The following is a 23765-nucleotide window of genomic DNA, read 5'->3' as shown; positions in this document are numbered from 1 at the left end:
AATGTGCTCTACATGGGGCTACCTTTGAAGGTGACCCAGAAGCTACAACTAATCCAGAATGTGGCAGCTAGACTGGTGACTGGGAGTGGCCACTAAGACCATATAACACCAGTCCTGAAAGACCTACATTGGCTCCCAGTAGATTTCCAAGCACAATTCAAAGTGTTGGTGCTGACCTTTAAAATCCTAAATGGCCTTGGCCCAGTATACCCGAAGAAGCGTCTCCACCCCCATTGTTCAGCCTGGACACTGAGGTCCAGCTCTGAGGGCCTTCTGGTGGTTTCCTCACTGTGAGAAGCAAAGCTACAGGGAATCAGGAAGAGGACCTTCTTAGTCGTGGTGCCCACCCTGTGGAATGCCCTCTCATCAGATGTCAAGGAGATAAATAACTATCTGACTTTTAGAAGACATCTGAAGGCAACACTGTTTAGGGAAGATTTTAATGTTTGATGATTTATCATGTTTTTAATATTCTGTTGGGAGCTGCCCAGAGTGGTTGTGGAAACCCAGCCAGATGGTCGTGGTATAAATGATAAATTCTTCTTCTTCTTCTTCTTCTTCTTCTTCTTCTTCTTCTTCTTCTTCCTGGCATCACAGTCCACCGGGCATCGAGATGGAGTTCCAAAATCTTCATTCTGCCTTATAATGAATGAGAGCACTGCTCCATCTAGTGACTCTCTGGGGTTTCAGGCAGGACATTCCCAATCTTATAGTACTAGCAGAATCCAGTCACATGCTTTTGAAAGCTCACAAGTGGATTACAAATGTAATATTATTCCCTTTCAATTTGGCACTTAAATTATGTTGCCTCTGAAATAGTAATTTCATTCATCTACTCCTGCTAATGTCTGTGGCTGGGTCTGTCCTCCTTGACTCAACCTCCTTATTTGCTATGGCACATTGTTTTCTACATTGATTCTCCCATTTTGTTTTTGGTCACTTCAGCTTGCTTTCCTCTATTACTTTGTGATGCCAAGATCACCAATCATGTTTGCTGATTAGCATGAAGACCATTATTTTAGCTCTACACACCAGCAATGAACAAATATCCCTATCTGGTTCATTAGCAAGCAGAAATGCAAGACATCATGGCAGCCGGTGATTGACTGATTCATGTGGAAATTAATGTGACACTGTTTTTCTGCATTAGAACATTCCATTGCCATCAATTACACTGAAGTTGGGGTTCTTGCCAAATTTCCCCTCTAGGGATTGGAAAAACCAACATTGTCTCATAGTGAGCATGAAGGCAAACAGATATTTATTCACACAAGTGTGCTTTGTTTATCCACATGTACGAGTTAAGGCTATAAGTTTAGATGGCTACCACACAACTTTCCAACTGATGGTACCTTGGGGGGGGGGATGTGTCTAGTACTAGACTTTCCAACAGTGAACCATCAATGACTGACTGGGATCTGATTAACATGCTCTAAGAGCAACACAGGAACACTTTCCAGTTGGTCCAGTCCCACATTACTCTGGTAACATCTGGAGAGAAGAACTGTGTGAATTCACTCAATGGCATGCTTCCTCCTCACACCAGAGTTGTCAACCCATAATTGTCATTGTGTGTGTGCTTCTGATGGCATCTGGTTGTTCACCTAACCCACCCGTATTGTAAAAAAGGTAAAGGACCACTGGACAGTTAAGTTGAGTCTAAGGCGACTGGTATAGGGTGGTAAGTAAGTAAGTAAGTAAGTAAGTAAGTAAGTAAGTAAATAAGGTAGGTAGTGGCACTCATCTCACTTTTCAGGCCAAGGGAGCTGGCGTTTGTCCACAGACAGCTTTCTGGGCCATGTGGCTAGCATGACTAAACCACTTCAGGCATAATGGCAAACCGTGACGAATGCCAGAGCGCTTGGAAATGCCGTTTACCTTCCCGCCACAGCAATACCTATTTATCTACCCGTGCTGGTGTGCTTTCAAACTACTAGGTTGGCAGGAGCTGGGACAGAGCAATGGGAGCTCACCCCCTTGTGCGGATGCGAACCATTGACTTTCTGATCAGCAAGCCCAAGAGGCTCAGTGGTTGAGACCACAGTACCAACCTGCTCCCCTACAGAAGCTCTACAGAGTTTCAAGCAGAACTTCATCTCATAATTTACCACTGGAACATATTAACAGCATATGCCATTGATTGAACCTGGTGCCTTCTGTATGTGGAGCATGTACAGTACACTGCTACTGTCTCTGGTTCCTCCATGTTGGAAATATAATGCAGGACTCATTGGACTTTGGTTGGGTCTAGCAAGGTAACATTTCTGTTCTGATCACGTGGATTGTTAACACTAGCATGGGAAGGCTGTATAGCAATCTCTGCTCTTTTCTTCAGATGTTACTAGAATATCATGGGGTGAACTTTGAAGAAGTTAACTCCCACATTACTCTGCTTCTGAGTCAGGTCTTACACAGAAAGACATTCTACCAAAATAAAATAGGCTTACATCTAAGTAAATATGTTTTCAAGTGAGGTATTAAACTGCAATTATCACTTTAAAAATAAATTGCACTTAAATGTTCATAATTGGGCACAGATTGCATCTCCATATACAAATTCGTTTGTATATATATACGCTTAGAAAGCAAAGCTGCCATTGGTTTTGGAAAAAGAAAACTCAGTTGTACAAAAACTGCACAAATACCATCAAAGATTATCAGAATCAAGGCTGTTATGAATAGCCAATAGTCTTTGATGAACAAAGGAAGGTGTTTTTTGGGGTGTTTTTTTTTAAAGAATCAAAGTATTGTGGCTGGTAGCAGTGGAAATAGATATTTCCCGCCTGCTGGAATTCCTCTCAGGGAAGGGTCATTTTCTCAGCTTTCTTGAAGATAGATGGGAGGTGCTGACCCTTGTTTAGATATAAAACTCCCAAGTTTGCTAAACTGTAAAAGGCTTTAAAATCGCTATAAAAAAACACTTTAAAAGGTGTTATAAAAATAGATTGAACAAAAACAAAATAAGAAGTATGTGTGGAAAGTTCACTGGAGAAACAGCACATTGCAGGGAGGGAAGGTGCAATGGGGGTAGGAGTAGAAATTTGAGGTTGGAGGAAAGGAGCCCTGCAGAAGGGAAAAGGGATAAGGTGTGAGATGACATCCCCACATTTATGTCTCAAGCAATGATAGGTGGAAGAGCAAAAGAAGTGTCTAAACAAACCATTATATCATGTGGAATGGAGAGGTGTCAGTTCTGATGCTCAGATGCCTGTAATTAGCATACCGTGGGTGGGAGTGCTGAAAGCTTAGCAGAGTGGAATTATACAATCGCAAGGTGTTGATGGGTACCTTTAACAGACACTTGATAGAGTGTGACAGTCAAAAGTTTCAACAGTGTTCAGGCTAGTTAATTGCCCAAATTGTCCAGGTTAATTGCCCAAAGGTTTCCAAAGGAGAGTCACATGCAAATGGTCACTGAAGACTTCACCAGTTAGGGCCTGTCCATACCTTTCTCTCAATATGGATTATACCCAGTTTTCATGCCCAGTAATTCCCCCATGTGTGGGAGCTTTTCACGGTGTCCCACTGCTGTGGCATAGTTTTCCTTGTGAAAATGCAATATCGCTTGGTGGAGGGAGCATCCAAATATCAATTTGCCCCACTTCATGAACAGATTTTGGAACCGCTCATGAAAAGGTCTTTTCAGAGTATCCACAGATCTGCAAACAGGGCGGTCTCCTCCCACCGTCTCCACAACTCCTGCTAAAGTCCAGTTTCTCTTTAGGACTTCTCATTGCTGAAAAAGACGCTTCTAGCTCTTGCCAGAATGAAAGCAATGATCCCCCTTTCCCCCCAAAAAAGTACCCTGTTATGAAGAAGAACGTTTGGAAACCGCTATTTTGGGGAAAACACACTGCTATTCCACCACCTGGGGGTGGGGTTGAATTTGGGTGGGTGTTATCATTGATTTCCCTCATTCTGGCATGTTCAGCCCCATCAATCAAGGTGGATAGATACAACCAGGGAATGTGAACAGGTGAAGAGTGACTGGAGAAACACAGATTTCCTGGAGAGGATTCCGAATGAAAAGTGCTCAAGTATGCACCCAGCATACAACAAAAGGAACCCCTAGGAAAATATTTAAAAACCTTTGATAACCACTGTTATTATTTTTAACCTCTCTTGCAAGTCTGAGTTCATACTAAGCTTTGACCCACATGATCTTCTCCTTGCAAGTGTTGGCTACTTGTATATACTCTTCCTTCATGAATAATTGTATTCTTATATATGGCCTTCTTAAATTTCAGGTCATCTGCAAGCTCCTTATGCAGCCACCCTGGTTTCTTTAGATGCCTCCCACTTTTCATTCATGTTGGAATTGTCTGCATTTGTGTCCTCATTATTCACCTTTGAGAAACTCCCATCCATCTGGGACTCCCTTCTCTTTGAGTATTTCTGAACATCTCACCCTTTTTGAAAACAGCCTTCTTAAATTCCGGAGTGCATGTCCGACTACACTCAAGCTTTCCCCTGCCTCTGTATCATGAAACTCAAGTACGTGATCACTTCCTCCCAGAATTTCCAGTTCTTCCACACTGTCAATCCATTTCTCCCTGTTGGTGAGGACCAGGTCCAAGGTAGATGACCCCCTTGTTGCTTCTTCCACCTTCTGGAAAATGAAATTGCCAGTGAGGCAATGGAGAAATTTGTTGGACCTTACATTCTTGGCAAGGTTTGAGTTCTAGCAGATTTCAGTTAGTTGAAATCTCCCATTACTATTCTCTCTCTCTCTCTCTCTCTCTCTCTCTCTCTCTCTCTGTGTGTGTGTGTGTGTGTGTGTTTCTGAATGTTTATCTGTTGTAGGAATGCATGATCCGATTTTTCAGTCTGGCTTGGAGGTCTATAGCAGACACCCACAGTAAGGTCACTATTGTTTCTCTCGCCTACAATTTTAATCCATATACTCTCAATCTGCTTTCCATGCTCCAGGTCATAGATCTCTTTACAAGTGTACACAGCCTTTATATATAATGCTATTTCTCCTCCCTTCTTTTTAAACAGCTTATACCCTTCAATTTCTACATTCCAGTCATGAGTGTCATCTCACCATGTTTCAGTAAAGCTTATTAGGTCATATTTGTCCTCTTGTATTGTCTTGCTGGTTTCCCATACTCTGTGCATCAGTATAGATACAAGTGAAGCCACAAGCCAATCCCTCCAGCAGCTTTCTTCTTATAGCTTTCTGCCCTTTAGCAGGTTTCTGTAGTACCACCTCTGTTTCTTGTACATCAATGAAGCTTTTATGCCCAGTGTGAGGTGTTCCCCTTCCATCTGTAATATTGTCTCCCTCCCAGTTAGGATTTAGTTTAAAGCTCTCCTGATCATGTTTGCAAGACTCTTAGCTAACACATTATTGCCAACCGCTGTGTGGTTCAACTCATCTCTTGCTACAAGTTTTTCCTCAAAAAAAGTGAAGACCATGGTCCAAGAAGCCAAATCTTTCCTGACACCACAATCTACACAGCCAGTGCTTTACTTCCAGTATTTCCTTATCTCTTTCTTGGCCACAACCTTCCAGTGTGGTGTAGTGGTTAAGAGCGGTGGACTCGTAATCTGGTGAACCAGGTTCGTGTCCCTGCTCCTCCACATGCAGCTGCTGGGTGACCTTGGGCTAGTCACACTTCTCTGAAGTCTCTCAGCCTCATTCACCTCACAGAGTGTTTGTTGTGGGGGAGGAAGGGAAAGGAGATTGTGAGCTGCTTTGATACTCCTTAGGGTAGTGAGAAAGCGGGATATCAAATCCAAACTCCTCCTCATCATCTTCTTTTTCTTCCTGCTGCTGAGTCTTTTGCTATATGTCAAAAACTGTGTCTGGCAGCATTTTTTGTACACACATGAATCAGAAGGATGGGATTATGGTCAGTGGACTTTTAGGACTTGGCAACTTCTTGAGACATCCTGTTACTTCCAACCACTATTGCCTCTTTCCACTTCAGTAAAGAGTCACCTACCACCACTTCTTTCTCTGCCGGAATTGTTCTGTACACTGTACCTTCCACAGCCACCTTGGTGTATTCTGAGGTACACAGCTACTGTCCTTGCTCCTCTGGCCCAGAATCGGTGTGTGAGGTAAGGGCATGGAATTGATTTCGTAGCTCCAGTGACACAGCATGGATCCTGAAAGTTCTGCTTCTGTGTGCCACGTTCCTCTGGGGTTTCACTCCTGCAATGGGAGATCTTCCTCCTCCCACCTGCACCTCTGTTCCAGGTCAGTTCACTTTGCTCTATTGAGAAATTCTGCATCTTGCCCAGTATCTCAAAGTGTGAATAGTTGGGCCTCAAGTTGCTGTACCTTCTCTTCCAGCAAGGCAACCTGCTTTTGCTCATCTGCAGGTCTGGCTTTGCACATTCTTAGGGAGGAAGACAAACATGGGACAGATGTTGCAGGTCACTGCAGCAGGTCCATCCCCATCCATGTCTCTTGGTCCTATGTACACCATGAGACAACACTTGGGGCCTCCCCCTCAAAACACCCTCACAAATGCCTCTGTTTACAAGTCCTGGTCACCAGCTCACAGAGGTTGCAGTCAGCTAAATAGAACTGCTGCTGGCTGCTAACTTCTCCTCCAGCATCAGCCAACAGATATTCATCCCTTGGTTGCTGCCTTAGGCATGCTTGAGCTGAAATAGTAGATTACGGTAATTTTGGGATAGAATTGTTCAATGTTCTCTTCTGTTCAGATGTGAAAATTGACACTGCACCATTTCTTTTTTGCAGCCATGGCCGGGAACAATTCAATCATAATAGGTAGGACTGGTCCGATAAAATATAAACCCCATTGTAGAAATAATAATGAATTGAGAAAGCTAAGAGAGAATAACATACAGCATTGTTACTGTTTATTTTCCAGTCAAATTTGATGAATATTCTAATGTTTTTCTCCTTTGAATACTTTGATGTCTTTTCAATACAAAGACGCAAACAAACCTAAATATAGACTACAAACCCAGCATTATACTTCATTTATTTTGCTCTGCAATTTTGATAAATATTTTAATGTTTATTTGAAGCCTTCTCTGCATGAAGACACCTACTAGTCATATTGCTGGATAGCTCAGGCAGTTTTATGATGAGATGAGATTTCATTTGAATATAATAATAAAATTACCACAGTTGCTTGAGACCCTTGTCCTTTCAATTACAGTGAAAGGGAATCTCTACATTTTGTTATACATTTAGGTTCTGTGGTCAGCTAGTAAATCTGAATAGCACTTCACTCTTCCTGTGTATCCCATTTTGATTTCTAAAGCAACCAGCATGTGCACAGAAGATCCCAATTTATGCATTATTTTACAGATGCTTTTCCCAATCAAGAAAGCCACATACCCCAGCCTCACTATATATTCAAAAGATAAGCATGCCACTTTAAATAGGCCTGGCATCTCACAAAGTATCCTGGGGACTGAAATTTATTAAGGAGACCCCTATTCCCCTCAGAGTCACAGTTTCCAGTGTGGTTTAACAACCAGACCTGACTGGCCATGTGGGTGATACCCTCTCAGCTTGGTGGGTCCAGCATGACTGGAGGAAGTTAACACCAAGTGGCCAGCCCTCTCCTGGCTGCACAGGACTATGGCGACCTCCCAAAACTGGCTGTGGCTATGCCATGGGACAAACATTATACCCAGAGCCCAAGGTGAGTGGATATTCTGAGAGGCACTCAGGGTTGGGTTCTACCTTTAGGTTGTATGAGGTGGCTGATTTGGGGTATCAAAGAGGGACAATTTGTTAATTTATTCTTATGGTATTTTTCCAGTCAGAGGAAAGGAGGAACATTTCTGGAATTACCTCAGGTGCTAAAATAACTTGGCTGGCCTTGAGTAGTTTGTCCCTTGACTGCAGGAGGAACATGGCAGAAGGAAGACAAATATGGAATATGTGTGGATATGCAGCAGTGTCTCATCAAACCTTGAAGCCAATGTTCATTGGGAAACGTGGAAGGTATGCAGCCATATCACATCCATAGATGGTGCTGCTGTTTGATTTCCATTGCACAGTGGTTCTGCCATGACCCTAATATCCCTTTCTTGGATGGTTATTGCTAGCAACTTTTTTTTTAATGCTAATAGTCAGCATCTACAACTCTTTTGCCATCACAGACAACAAATACTGTCCTGGGTCCCAATTATTAGCTCTTTCAGTGGCGCCATTTCCCATGAGTGCTCGGCTTCTGTAATTTGCCTGAACTTCATAAAGGTAACCGTCATGTCATTAAATGTCAGCTTTTGATGGCAAACATTGTTGTCCTTTCCTTCATCACTGAGAGAGCTGGTAGCCACTTGTCCTCTTACCTGTATCACTAAAGCACTTTTGACCCATTTTGGTTTGGATTTTGCTCTGGCTACCATGACAACCATTGTTCACAGTGTCATTGTGGCCATCTTCTTTCTTTTAATGAAGACATGTTGACCTCAGTCCAGTGTCTCACTGCACTGCTCACTCAATTCTACTGAATCACCTCTATATCTGTGTTTCTCTTAACAATGACTTTCCAGTCTTCAGATCTGGCAGCTTCTCTTCATCTCACATCCATCTGTTCTGGACCCCTATAAAGTTCCTTTCTTCTACTACTTTTTCTGGTCAAATATATTCCCCCCTCCATTAATATTCATTTCTCAAAATTTAGAGGTATTTCTACGATATCAACAACTCTAAGTCAATTGTTTTTACTATTATTATTATTCAGCTGAAGCCCTGCCCTTTTGATTTGGTCATATTTTATAGTATTGGAGAACTTGATTGTGCCAGCCACTTTTGGAATAAAATCCATTGGTGGGATATGATCCTTCAAAAACTTAAGCTTAGGGGAAAAAATGGGAGCTTCAAAACACTACAAATAAGCAGTAGTGGTATTTGTTCAGAGAAACATTTGAGACCCTCCATAGGGGCAGGATTCACCTAACTAGCCATGATAGCAGAAGCCCTGTGCAAGGACTTCCACTTGCACAACTGGAGTTTTCCCACTCTCTTTCCTCTGTGTCCCCAAAATTGACTTGGGGATAGGTGGAAGAGCCTGTAGAACAATTGATAGGGGAGTGAAATAAGGATTGAGTTATGTAGAGGCATTGGCTGGCATCACAATTTCCCCCACATTGTGATTTTTGCATAGCATATGCACATACCATGATTCGCAATATATTGCCAGGTCAAAAATTATGAAACCAATATGGACTTCAAAACCGGTTTTGGATAATATAACAATGTATCACCCAGCCCTAGACATGACATAGTAATGACTACCATTGTGAGTACCTAACTGATCCCTGATGGAGCAGAGGATCTCAGCTATCCTAACCACTCCTCCATTCCTCTTCCCCCATATCCAGGGCTGGATTAAGGTTTGATGAGGCCCTAAGCTCCTGAAGGTAATGGGGCCTTTTATATGTCCAGCTGTCCTTTGTCAACAACAAATTGTCAATGTTTTTGTGTGTTGAATATATGCTATATGGTAATTTATGGACCTAATAGGTATCTAAAAAAGGGACGCTGGTGGCGCTGTGGGTAAAACCTCAACGCCTAGGACTTGCCGATCGTATGGTCGGTGGTTTGAATCCCCGTGGCGGGGTGAGCTCCCGTCATTTGGTCCCAGCTTCTGCCCACCTAGCAGTTCGAAAGCACTCTTAAGTGCAAGTAGATAAATAGGTACCGCTTTATAGCGGGAAGGTAAACAGCGTTTCTGTGTGCTGCGCTGGTGCAGGCTCACCAGAGCAGCTTCGTCACGCTGGCCATGTGACCCGGAAGTGTCTCCAGACAGTGCTGGCCCCCGGCCTCTTAAGCGAGATGGGCGCGCAACCCCAGAGTCGGACATGACTGGCCCGTACGGGCAGGGGTACCTTTACCTTTACCTTTAATAGGTATCTAAAGCCATTTGCACATGTTGCCATGCAACCAGTCCAAGCAGAATGTAGGCACCCTATATATGTTGTTGTTTAGTCGTTTAGTCATGTCCGACTCTTCATGACCCCATAGACCAGAGCACGCCAGGCACTCCCGTCTTCCACTGCCTCCCACAGTTTGGTCAAACTCATGCTGGTAGCTTCGAGAACACTGTCCAACCATCTCATCCTCTGTCGTCCCCTTTTCCTTGTGCCCTCAATCTTTCCCAACATTCCCTATATTTTAGGGAGCAGGCCAGCAGGCGAGGCCTATTACTTACTTAATAGGAGCCTACACAACACAAAACACTGTTGCTGTATGTAAGTTTTATTTTATTTGTATTTTATCTTATATTTTGGAAATGTACATCCAGTTTTTTCCCCTTTAAGTTTTTTTTTTATGCTCCCAAGAGAGTGGGGCCCTAAGCTATAGCTTGTTTAGCTTATACATAAATCTGGCACTGCCCATGTCCCTTAATTTGGTTTCATCCCATCCAGCATAATACTTGTTCTGGAACAAGCCTTGTTTAGCAGAACAACCTTCTATACAGTGTAACTTAAATTTGACAGACAGTCATGCTAGGTATGCAAAACAGTGACCAGAGGAGAAATGACTGCTGGGAGGAACACAAAGAGAAAACACCATGGTGCATCTGTAACAGTGAAACAAGTTGCCTTCATCTGCCCCAGCTACAATAAAACATGTCTTTCCCATATTGGTCTCTACAGCCACAGCAGGTCCTGTAACTTCCAATGGTTTGACTTTATCTGCAATGGCACACTCTTCCATTGTCTCTTAAGACAGATAGATGCCAATGAAGTAGTATCTGAAGAAGTGTGCATGCACACGAAAGCTCATACCAAGAACTAACTTAGTTGGTCTTTAAGGTGCTACTGGAAGGAAGGAATTTCTTTATTTTGACTATGGCAGACCAACACGGCTACCTATCTGTAAATGAAGTAGTAGTTTGCAGCAATCCCCTATCCTTGTTCAGCTAAGATCTCATGAGGGGAAGGATTTCACTGGAAGCATTATAGGTCTAGTTAAAATGCTTAATTTTGCCAGACCTTGAGATTCAAAATAGGAGAGTTAATATGAGTAAATTAGAGGGTATGACTCTGGACAATATGGGTGAGTTTGGGGTTTGTTTGTTTTTAACCAATCTCAAGGAGGCTAGCATTATTATAGAGGTGAAACAGCAAAAGCATGCAGGCCTTAGCTATTCCCTTTCTCTTGAAGAAGCGTTATTATTATTTTACACTGTTTATTTTAGTCTCTAAACTTCATAGCACAATAGTAGCAATACATCAAATATGCATCAGACGCACATTATACTAATATATTCAGAAAGAATAAAAGGGAAAAAGTCTACTGGGAAAGTGCTAATATTTATATATGTGTGTGTCTATAAGTAATGCAAAGTGTGTGTGTACACTGTTGAGATTTAAAAATTTCCATATCTGACACATAACTGATTTGTTGTACTTTGATTATATCCTGAGGAATGGCACATTAAATGTACACTGTTAAGAGAAGATTCATTGAATGCCATGTTTAATAATATCCTGAGATAATCAAATTGTTTCGTATTTTCTTGCAGTGTTCCCTGTATAATACTGAAATTAAGGTCTACAAAACACCATATTTTGATGTTTCTTGGAAATGCAGCAGAACACATAAATGCCACATACTGGGCCAATTCGAGCATTTCCCTACATTAGCATAAAGAGTTCCCTTTGAAAATAAATGCATAAGAAGCACAGCAGGCTTGTAAATTTGGCGTTGCAGTGCCAAAGGGAAGAGAAATTATTATTCTTTCAAGGGCAATATATATTTGGTAAATTGAGGGTACAACACTCTGAAGAACATGGGGTTACAGTGGACCACATCAAAATGAAGTTTATATGTATGTTAATTCTGCATGCGTACAAGTAACTATTTTAGAAACTTGAGGGTTTGTCTTTTATGGTTTTGTGTGTGTGTGTGTGTGTGTGTGTGTGTGTGTGCTTTCTGTTTTTTTAAGGTTTGCATCCAACAAGGAACATTTCACTTATTTGTCTTGGCAGTTTGTTTGCCTAACTTTGCTCCTGCCATCATTCTACAATAATCTACCTACCTTCAGGTATATGAAAGGACAGCTGTATGACTGGGGCTGGGCCAACTCTACCATGAGAAAGAGTGAGAGGCTGCCTCAGGAAGCTGATTAGGAATGTCAAGAAGGGGCTGCAAGTTCTTTAACTCATAGGATGTCCCTATGTTCATTGGAGAATTGTTGGAGGGCATGTATCTGAGAGGCTTCTAGCTGCCGTTCACCTAAACTGCAAACAGGTCCATTTCTGAAGACCTTAAAACACCTTAATGGGAGGACACTATAATGTCTTTTTCTCATGTGTAGGGATGGGTGCTAACTTCAGCTTTGTTCACATTAAAAGGGGAACCAGTTTAATTTTCCCTTCCAAATTTTGCAAGTAATCAATACACAAATGGATGGAACGTGGGTGGCACTGTGGTCCAAACCACTGAGCCTCTTGGGCTTGCTGATTGGAAGGTTGGTGGTTCGAATCCTCGCAACAGGGTGAGCTCCCATTGCTCTGTCCCAGTTCCTGCCAGTGAACATGCCAGTGCAAGTAGATAAGTAGATACCGCTGTGGCAGGAAGGTAAATGGTGTTTACGTGCACCCTGCTTTCCATCACGGTGTTCTGTTGCACCAGAAGCGGGTTAGCCATCCTGGCCACATGACCTGGAAAGCTGTCTGCAGACAAACGCTCGCTCCCTTGGCATGAAAGTGAGACAAGTGCCTCAACCCCATAGTCGCCTTTGATTGGACTTAACCGTCCAAGGCTCCTTTACCTTTACATTTTTTGCACAAATGGGTAGACAAAGGCACAGACCAGAGTAACACGCACATTAAAATCACATATTTCCACTCATATATGTGTTTATAATGTGCATGTTACTCCAGTATATGCAGTTGTGTATAACATACAAAAATGTGTTATACTGGGGAAATGTGTATACAAATATGTGTATATTAGGAGAAATTTGCACTAGGATGTTGATGAATTTTTAAGAGGATTAAAAAAATGCAAAGTGATGTGGAGAAGTGAATTTAAGAATGGGGAGGGGCAAAAAAACTGAGAAAAACCAAAATTGACAGATTCTCCCATCTGTAAACTAAGAAGAGACTGGAGTCTGCATATTAGGAGCACCTTAACTGAAGCTCTCTGGTAGATATACACTGCCTAAGAAGTTCAAATACACAGCCAATTTGTTGCTTTGACAGACATTAGCTCCTAGCTGGAACAAGTTTTCTGAGGGATTGTTGACGGTCAAAGAGGCCTGTGCAGCCTATTTTGGGAAGAAGGAAATTCTTTGTGCCACCAATAATTAGGAAGTTACTGCTTTCCAGCTAATGACGTGTTTTGCTATTGATTGAGGATTAATGAAATCCCTTTGAAATGTTTGCCACTATGAATCAGATTCTGTCCAGCGCTACTTAAACCTTCCAAAGAGGACACAAAACCTCCTCAGAAGAGGACACAAATTGGTGATTAAGGTGAATCAGATGTGTGTGGGTTTTTCCCCCTGTGAAGGTTAGGTTAATTTAGTTCTGCTTTTTAAATCATCCCACTCCCTTTGAGTGGCTTCATAGAAACCTCTTGGAAAACTGAATGGTGCTATAATAAAGCAATACATTCCTGTCAATTACACACATTCAAAGGACGTTAGAAATGTTTAACACTTTAAAGTGTAATAGCATTAGAACATAAACTGTAATGGCAGAGATAATTTTGGTGATTCACAAGCCCCTAAAAAATTACGCTACCCAGCATGGAGTTTCTTCCCATGCTGAGTCTGAGGAGCGACTGACCCCATGCTGGTTTTGAGGCGAATTAGCAAGGAAAGAAGGACTTTTGCTAATGTACTGACTCTGTAGTTGATGCTGCAGTGACGCTACTCACTTAATTTCTCCTCCAAAATAACTCCTATTATTTGGAGCTGAAACAATGGCATGAGTTCGCATGGATGTTTCTCTCCGTGTTTTTAAATAAATAAAACAAAAATCACATCCAGGAGGTTATACATAGAGAAGGGCAACTTAACATACCTGACATTGATGCTGTGTGCATGTGTAGCATATGGGAAGCTATGGAGAGTGATTTGTGGTCATGGATTCATTAACCCTTTAATGCCTTCTAACAGAAGTATAAATTCAGAGGAAGATGGACAATGTGGCAAGAAGGCCAATATTTCTATGGTTGTTAAACTGGTCAAATTTTTTTAGGAGAAGAGATTCCTAAGAAAGGTATTTTAGGAGAAAGGTTAGGTATTTTAGGAGAAAAGATTCCTAAGAAAGACCATACTATACGCTTATACGCAACAACAGTGGCAAGGATTCTTTTAGTTCCGATGTGGAAACAGCAAGAAATTCTGACAGTAGAAGAATGGCAGAGCAAGATTGAATATATAGAGCTGGTAAGACTGTCTGGGAAAATCCAAGACCAGTGAGACCAACAGTTTGAAAAAGACTGTAGTAAATTTATTATTTATTTGAAAGAACATTGTAAACACTTAACAACACTAACAGGACTGGCTTAAAGGTTTGTCAGTTAAAATTAGAAACTTGTTTACAATGATAAGGAATCTCAAAGTAAAAGGAAAGGTAGATAGGGGGAATGAGAAATGCGGATGAAATTATAATTGGAAGTTAGAAAGTCAGTTGGTAGGGATAGGGGGAAGTCGCTACTTGAGAGAGTCAGAATATAGGAAATGTAAAGATATGTAAAATCACATGGTGTTTTTTCAAAATGAAAATGCCAATAAATATAATAATAATAATAATAATAATAATAATAATAATAATAATAATAATCTGGTCAATGTTTATCGTTGTAACAGGAAATAAGAAGGGTTGTATCCAATTAAATAGTTATGCTAGCACAATGACTTTTAGCTGCACAGTGTAACTTCCCCACCCTGTTCTCTCCCTGTGTGTCCTTGCGACCCCCTCCATCTCCGGAGCGTTAGTTGGGGAGAAATTGGCATGAAAATTCTTGTAAATGTATATTTTTAAAATACATTAGGCAGAATCCAATGTTGTGTGATTGACTTCTGCTCGTGTTAATGGAAATGGCTTCTTCTTTTCTCCCCTGCAGACTGCTATGCACCCCTCAAATTCTGTTCTAAGGAGTATTCTGACCTCATGTTTGTTTAGCTTTCTTTTATTGTGTGGGTGCCTCCAAGCTTACCTCCGAATTTCCCTTTTGGTGAATTTCCATTCGCTTTTGAGCATCAGATCCTACCAGCTTTGCCTGCTAAGTGGAGGATTTCTTCCCTCAAATCCCATCAAAACTGCCAGTGTTGGCATGAAGCAGATGTCACACCCACAGTATTGAAAAAATGTCATTAATGTTTTTTTGTCCTTCCCCCTTTTGTGGTATCACACATATGCATGCACTGAACTCCACTGAGAAGCGTCAGTAGTCTTACCAAAAATCTTCCTTCAAAACTCAGTGTGAGCTGTGGAATGCCCTCACATCAGATGTCAAGGAGATATACAGCTATACAACTTTTAGAAGGCATTTGAAGGTACTCCTGCAATGAGATGCTTTTAATGTTTGGTGTTTGATTATGTTTTTATGTGTTGGAAGCTGCCCAGAGTGGCTGGGGCAACCCAGCCAGATGGAAGGAGTGCAAATGATAAAATTATTTTTATTATTATCATGAGGTGGCGAATGTACTACTGAAATCGAACGTTTTCACTGGAAAACTATGGATGAGGCACCTACTGCCTGCAGCTTTGTCTGTGTCCCTTTTCAGGCTAAGTGTATGTACCTTTATGAGGGTGACATTCGCCCTCCCTTATCCACTTGTGGGAAAAGTCTGGAAATCCAGCAAAGTTTCTCATAGGTAGCTTTCACCCGGATTATCATTTAGTATGGTTTCACCAGCTGTCTGTTTTTCAATGATGAAGCCCGGTGGCTTCACAAGGCTTGCGGGAGGAGCTTAAAAGAAACCGCAGGAGGCTTTGAAGCACAGACTAAGCATCTCTTGAATATGCAGGAAACTTGGAAGCAGTAAGTTTCGATACAAAGACCCCCTTCTGATAGTACTGTCTTTTCATTTAGCATTTTGTGAACTTCACTCTTACCCATTCGAGTACTAGCAGAGTCTCACCACACGCCACAATCCTACGGCACTGCATTGCCCGTGTGACTTCAAGAAAAGGCAGCTGGAAATCAAACATGTAGGCTTTTGTGGTTAATTGTACTGTCTGCTCCCTATCATGGCAGGTGTGCAGGAGAACAGCCTCTTAAATTATAAGACTGGTGATTACAATGCTCTGTAGCAAGTGCTGGAAGCCCAAGAGGCACAGAATAATAATAATAATAATAATAATTTATTATTTATACCCCGCCCATCTGGCTGGGTTTCCACAGCCACTCTGGGCGGCTTCCAACACAATATTAAAATAAAGTAATGCATCAAACATTAAAAGCTTCCCTAAACAGGGCTGCCTTCAGATGTCGTCTAAAAGTCTGGTAGAGCGTGTTCTCCATAACAGAGAGCACGTGTTGCGGTTGGGAAGAACAGGCCACCCTGCAGTGACTAGGCAAATTTGGTGAGGAACCCAAGCCTTTAAGTGGTTAAATTGGGTTGCTGGGGAGTTTTGAATTGTGGTCAATTTGGGGGAGGGGTCAGAGTCCTTAAATATAGGGGCCAGACGTTGGACGCTCTCTTGGCCGTTTTGCATCGGATCACCCGCCCTCCTGCCCTTTTATAGGGTGGTTTTTTGTTTTGCTCGCTTGACCTTGCTATTGCCTGTCATGGGGTCGTCTGCCTTGGTGTGGGGGCCTAGTAGGAATTTTGCCATCTGGCTGATTGGCTGGTGCCATTTGGTTTTTGCCTACTACGTAGCAAATCGTCACAACTTGTAAGGTTGGCGGTTAGGCATTGGTTAAATTGGTGCTTGGAGGGGTAAGTGCCTACCCCTCCAAATGATGCGGAAAGGGAATTCCGTTAAAGGAATCCAGGGGCTTGCCATACAATTTGTCCTTGTCCCCGGAGTCGGACCTGCGGCCGTGCAAGCCCCACCGGAATATGAGGGTGAGAAGTGAGGGACTGTTGCCCAGTTTCAGATTTCTCACCCAATACTTGTTTCCCACGCTGGCTTCCGTTGGTGTCCGGAAGGGCCAGCTCTGTCCAGTGGCGTAGCGTGGCTTGTCAGCACCCGGGGCAAGGCAAGTAATTTGCGCCCCCTAACCTGTGGATTTGCGCCCCCTAACCCGTGGATTTGCGCCCCCTAACCCTAACCCCCAGATGTTGCACCCGGTGCGGCCGGCCCCCCTGCACCCCCCACGCTACGCCACTGCTTCCTGGCAGTTTTATTCTCTTGGCAAACCGCTTTTGTAGCTGTCAAGCGGTTTATAAATTTTAGGATTTTTTTTTTTTAAAGGGCATTTTCAGAAAAAGCTGCTCGTGGCTCTCAGCTGTTCCCTCTCAGCTGCTCGCTCCTAGTTTGTGGGAGGGTGGATTTAAGGCGTGACGCGGGGGGGGGGTTGCGTGCGAAGAAGGGCAACCTCTCCCCACTCCGCCGCTTTGCTCCACCCTGGCAGGCAGGCTGGCAGGCTGGCTACACGCGACGCGCTCGGAGAGGGCCTCCGGATCGTCCCCCGGGCTGGGCAAGGGCTCGTTCTCACGCAGCGGCTGTTGCGCAGCCTCGCCGCCGCCCTTGCTCCTTCGCGTGCGGGGAAAGGCCGCCGGCAGCCCTGGGAGCGCCTCCCTCCGCGCCTTCACACGCAGCTGTGCCAGCCCAGCAGGCGGCTCCCATCCTCCCCGAGCCCCGGCCGGGCTAGCAGGGGTTGTGAGCCACCTGCAGGGAGCCGGGGGTCCTAGCAGGCTCCCTCGGAAGGTGGAGCGGGGCCCTCCTTCGCTGGAGGTTGGATGGCCAGCTGCGAGGAATTCTTAGCAGGCTCGCTCCACCTCCTCCTCCTCCCGACTTTGCAAGGAATTAGCAGGCTCGCTCCACCTCCTCCTCCTCCCGACTTTGCTGCTGCTGCTGCTCGGCTTTTTTCCTCTACCGACGGCACGCTGTGCCTTGGAGAGGTTCCCGCTTCCTTGAGGGGGGCCGGCCAAACGCGCCCCCCAAAATGTTGCGCCCGGTGCGGCTGGCACCCCTGGCACCCCCCACGCTACGCCACTGGCTCTGTCCTTGAGGGCAAGGACAGATAGTCATAACCAATGCCTAAGCAACCACTCACATTTTTTGTATTTAAATAAAGTTGTGGCCAAAATTATGCCAAAAACCTTAAACAAAATTCACGTGTGAAGTGTGAATTTTTTGGTGCGTGGCTTGTGGGACTCAACACGCAATTGTTTTTCTCTTTGACATCTGTGGAAGGGTGTTCCACAGGGTGGGTGCCACTACTGAGAAGGCCCTCTGCCTGGTTCCCTGTAACTTGGCTTCTCTCAGTGAGGGAACCGCCAGAAGGCCCTCGGTGCTGGACCTCAGTGTCCGGATAGAACAATGGAGGTGGAGACGCTCCTTCAGATATACTGGACTGAGGCTATTTAGAAGGCACTGAGGATGTAAAGCTGCCTTCCCCAACCTGATGCCTACCAGCAGTGCTTTTTCCCCTCAAAAAATTGTTTAGGGGTACTCTCATTTTCCTACTCAAATTGAAATACTGCCCCTCACTGAGGCCAAACTTAGATTCACAAAATGCTTAGGGGTATGCGTACCCCTGCATTCCCCCAGAAAAAAGCACTGCCTACCAGATTTTTTTGGGGGGGGATTACAACTCCCATCATCCCTGGAATTGGCTAGGTAAGGTAAAAGGTAAAGGACCCCTAGATGGTTAAGTCCAGTCAAAGGTGACTATGGGGTGCAGAGCTCATCTTGCTTTCCAGGACAAGGGAGCCATCATTTGTCCACAGACAGCTTTCTGGGTCATGTGGCCAGAATGACTAAACTGCTTCTGGTGCAACGGAACACCATGGTGGAAACCAGAGCGCAGGGAAACGCTGTTACCTTTCTGCCACCTATTTATCTACTTGCACTGGTGTGCTTTTGAACTGCTAGGTTGGCAAGAACCAACAGGAGCTCATCCCATTGTGGGGATTTGAACTGCTGACCTACTGATCAGCAAGCCCAAGAAGCTCAGTAGCTTAGACCACAGCACCACCCGCATCCCTTCCTGTCATTGGCTACACTTGTTGGGGCTGATGAGGGTTGGATTTGACAAGAACTGGAGGGCACCAGGATGGGGGAACCTGACATAGCATAACTGATGCCTTAAAATTTTCCATCACAGGGTTTCCAGAAGAGATATCTTTCCCAGACTGACTTTATGCTGTTAAAATTCTTGGGGTAAAATACAACTAAATAGTTGTGCTAGGATAAGGATTAGCTCTAGTGCAATGGAGTTCCCCCACTCACCATCCTCCACGCATGTCCTGTGTTATCCACAAATATGTGAGCAGGTCCATCCATGACAGAACATAGTTAGTAGGCTTGTAGGGGAGAAGAGAGGAGGTGTTCTGTTGTGCATGGAGGAATCCTTGCACTAATGGAATATTCACCTTAGTGCTACATTACACACAACCCTAGGAACTTAGATTGTTGGAAAGGGCTAAAGAGGAGCATGTCACAACTGTAGGTGTAATGATCTTTCGATACTCTAAAGCCACTTAAAGTTTGTAGCAGGGAGAACCATTATTGGTGGATGAAAGCAGCCAACGCATTTTGCCTTCTTCAGCCTTCCCCTCTGTTCTTTATTAGGGAGATCAGTGTCAGGTGTTTCAAAGCCAGTTGCAGAAAGGCTATGGCTTTTTTGTTTATGATGCATCCTCATTGAAGAAACTAGAATTAACACGAAACACAAATGCAAATGTCCCATTCACATCAGTGCTGTTAGTATGATGTCTTGTTCTGATACAGTGGTACCTCGGGTTAAGTAATTCATTCATTCCAGATGTCCGTACTTAACCTGAAACTGTTCTTAACCTGAAGCACCACTTTAGCTAATGGGGCCTCCTGCTGCTGCTGCGCCGCCGGAGCACAATTTCTGTTCTCAAACTGAAGCACTATTTCTGGGATAGCGGAGTATGTAACCTGAAGCGTATGTAACCTGAAGCGTATGTAACCTGAGGTACCACTGCACTATGATTCTGGGAAACAATTAAGAGTACAATGGCACAGTAATGAGATCTTTTGGAACTCAAAACAAACATGAGACAGAAAAGGAACAATGCAAGGAAAAGAGGAGAAAGTAGAGTTGGAAGCAGAAGAAAAAATGAATAATTTTATGGTCTGCTTCAGCTCATGGGAAGATATATTTGGAAATCCAGATATGAATTTCTGCCATTACTGAGTAGAGTTAGGCCTACAGAAGAGTAGACCCATAACTATGTGTCATGGGTTCTCAGTTAATTGCCTTCACATCGAATCACTATTCTGATTTTAGCGACAACATTAATCCTGAAGTCTATTGTTACGATTCAAGCTGTTGCATTATTGGAAGTCTAACAATGGGTGGCTATTAACAGTAGCTGCCAGTCATTGGGGAAACGATATAGTATATCGCATTGAAGTACGTATTTCTGAAAATATCAGTGCCAGGCTTATCTCCAGAGATTTTTGTTTTAATTTCTCTCTTGTTTTTGAACTCAACAAGAATCCTTAAATATATAAATATGAACAATCCTTACATATTATATGCAATATTATACATGTAAAAAATATGTGCAGGTGTCCTAAAATAACCAGCACATAAAGTAACTTCCCTCATTTCTGTGGTGGATGGACCTGCTCAGAAAACTGTGAAACTGGCTTGGCATGCGGCTTTCATCTTTGAGCAGTGCAGAGGTCTGAAGAAATTTGTCTTGTTGCTTTGTAACTGAAGTCACTGTGAATCAAGCATTGTTTCATTGCATGTTCTCTTATGGACCCAGCACAATAATAATTGGATCTGTACATTTGTAAATAATAAATAGATATACTATCAATTCTCTCCTGGTTCACTCCTCCCCAATCCACATGTGTGCTCTGAATTTCCCTTTGCTTAGGTAAAGGATGCAGAATGCCATTTGCATTGCATTTTAGTGGGGAAACTGATATTGTACCCCACTACTGCCTAAGCACTGTTAAGTCAGAGTGAGAAAGGAACAATCTTTAGGATTTGCGAAATCTTTGTCAAGCAGGTGGAGATTAACACTGAAGCTGATTATTGAGTTGAAAGATTGCACACACTGAAGTCAATTTGGGCTTACGTCTGGAGATTTCACTATATGAACGTTTTATAAACATTTAATTAATGAACTCAATAACATTCCGATTCCCTTCGTTTTTAAAAGGCAATGTTATTCTAACGGAAATTCCACAATGGTGTGAAATGGGAGCTCAGATTAATGGATTAATTAAGTAAGGAACCCAACAAGAGAAGAACTGAATAATATTTCCAATCAAATTCTTTATTAAATGGTCAGATAAATCAGTGGTGGTGGTGAACCTATGGCATGCATGCCAGACAGGGCAAATAAAGCCCTCTCTTTGGGCATGCACGCTGACGCCCCAGCAGGGTCCTAGCTTCTGTGCTGTGGGTGGGGAAGGGAAGAGAGGAGGGCTTGCATGCAAGCAGGAGTGGAGGTGGGGATCTCTCAGCGGGAAGCCTCCACTCCTGCTTGCATGCAAGTAGGAGCAGGAGCAGGCAGCACAGCTGCCTTCAGGTGGTGCAGGGGCTCTCAGATGCAGCTTCCGGGCTGCTTCCACCTTCCCCAACCCCAGCAACTATTCAGCCTGGCTGCCTTCACGGGGTTGCAGGGGATCTGATGTGGAGGTGAGGGCTCCTTTAAACTTCACCCACAAGGGGAGTGCAGCCGGGAACCCCTCTATGGAAAGTGTGCTCCCCAGCTGAGCAGCCACAATCCAGCTCCTGTTCTCGTGCAAGCAGCAATGCTGCCTAGCGGAGCAGCCTGATCCCACTCCTATTTTTAATAATAATAATAATAATAATAATAATAATAATAATAATAATAATAATAAAATTATTGTCATTGCCCCCTTCGGGGACAATGAAATTACTTGACTGCTCCATAAAAACACAAATTGAACAATACAGTATAATACAGCAAGGGAGATTAGATGACTTTCAAAGTCCGGGCTTCCCATTCAGGGCCGAGATCGCTCTGGAGAAGAAGCTGTTCTTAAGACGGCTCGTTCTTGTCTTCATCGTCCTGCATCTCCGTCCCGACGGCAAGAGCTCGAAGAGACAGTGACCAGGATGCGATGGATCTTTTACTATGTCCAGTGCCTTTCTATGGCACCTTGTGGCATAAATCTGCTCTAAGGTGGAGAGTGGGCAGCCAACAATGCTCTCTGCTGCCTTAACAACCCTGCACAACCCCATCCTGTCTTGAGTAGTACAGCTTCCGTACCACACACATAAGCCATAAGTGAGCACGCTCTCAATGGCACAGTGATAGAAGGCAAGCAGCAGTTTCTGCGGAAGATGGTTTTTCCTTAGTATTCTCAAAAAGTACAGTCTCTGCTGCGCCTTCTTCACAAGCCCCATTGTGTTGACACTCCAGGACAAATCCTCTTGTAATTCAATGCCCCAAAATCTGAACGTTGGTACCCTCTCCACACAGACCCCATCAATCAAAAGTGGCCTACAAGCGGGAGCAGGCTGGGGTGTGTGTGTGTGTGTGTGTGTGTGTGTGTGTGTGTGTGTGTGGCGGCAACATCCCTTGCCTGCACGCTTGCTGCCCTGGCTCAGCCTTCCCTCACTCAGCGCCGGGGCTGCCAGAGCTGGAGGAGGGGGTGGTTGCTGTTGTGGCAGCGGCTCGCTTGCCACCTGACCCGCCTTCCCTCACTAGGAAAACTGAAGTGTGGCACTCAAAGTGGAAGTTATACTCAGAACAGAGCACATTCAGGTTCCGGAAAAAGTTCCAAAACTGGAACACTCATTTCCGGGTTTGAAGTGTTAAGGTCCAAGTAGTCACTGGCGGAGGAATGGGGGTGCGGAAGGAGCAGACCGTCCCTGGCACCACTATTCCGGTAGGGTGCCATCGCGACGCCCCCCCCCCGGCATATGCTGCACACCCTCCCATGCACCAGGTGCCATGCCCCCACGGGCAGCATGCCACACTCACAGAACGCGCTCCACACACCCCCGTGGTGATTTTCTTGAGTCAAAATGAGAGTACCCCTAAACAATTTTAGAAAAAAAGCACTTAGTTATACCATGAAATTACATATCAATGGAAAAATAATTTAATGAAGAATGTAATGCAAAGGATTATTTATTACAACATCAGTCATAAAGAAGAAACGTGAAAAACATGGGGGGGGGGGAGAGATATACAGGTTCAATTGCCATGTTGGCACTTTGAGATAAATAAGTGGGTTTTGGGTTGCAGTCTGGACACTTGATCTCTAAAAGGTTCGCCATCACTGAGATGAATGAATAATATTTATTTGGTTATTTAAAATATTTACACTTAGCCTTTCATCAAGGTTCAAGGCTGCTTAAATACACGTTCTCATCCTATCAGTTGAGTACCCTTGTTCCCATAAATCCTTTTGAGCTGTGTATGAGAGTATATCCTCCAACATTTCTCCGATGAAAATAGGGATGTGATGTCCTATTCAATAATAGTAATAATAATAATAATAATAATGTTTACTTATAACCCACCCATCTGAAGAGGTTGCCCCAGCCACTCTGGGAGGCTTCCAGATACATATATAAAAACATAATAAAACATTAAACATTAAAAAAATTCCCTATACAGTGGTGCCTCGCAAGACGAAAAGAATCCGTTCTGTGATTCTCTTCGTCTAGCGGTTTTTTCGTCTTGCGAAGCAAGCCCATTGAAGGATTAGCG

General features: G+C 43.7%; 1 long non-coding RNA gene across 1 annotated transcript in view; it reads left to right on the top strand.

Moving 5' to 3' along the window:
* Nucleotides 1-23765, top strand: part of LOC310714484 — a 602255-nt gene that overhangs the window by 118103 nt on the left and 460387 nt on the right. Inside the window, exon 2 of the long non-coding RNA XR_014529828.1 lies at nt 9856-9925. This is a non-coding gene — a long non-coding RNA (uncharacterized lncRNA). The remainder of the gene's footprint in view (nt 1-9855; nt 9926-23765) is intronic.

This window comes from Podarcis liolepis (assembly GCF_965112155.1).
Source record: "Podarcis liolepis genome assembly, chromosome: 8".
Taxonomy (NCBI): Eukaryota; Metazoa; Chordata; class Lepidosauria; order Squamata; family Lacertidae; genus Podarcis; species Podarcis liolepis.
This window is presented reverse-complemented; position numbering and strand designations above follow the sequence as displayed.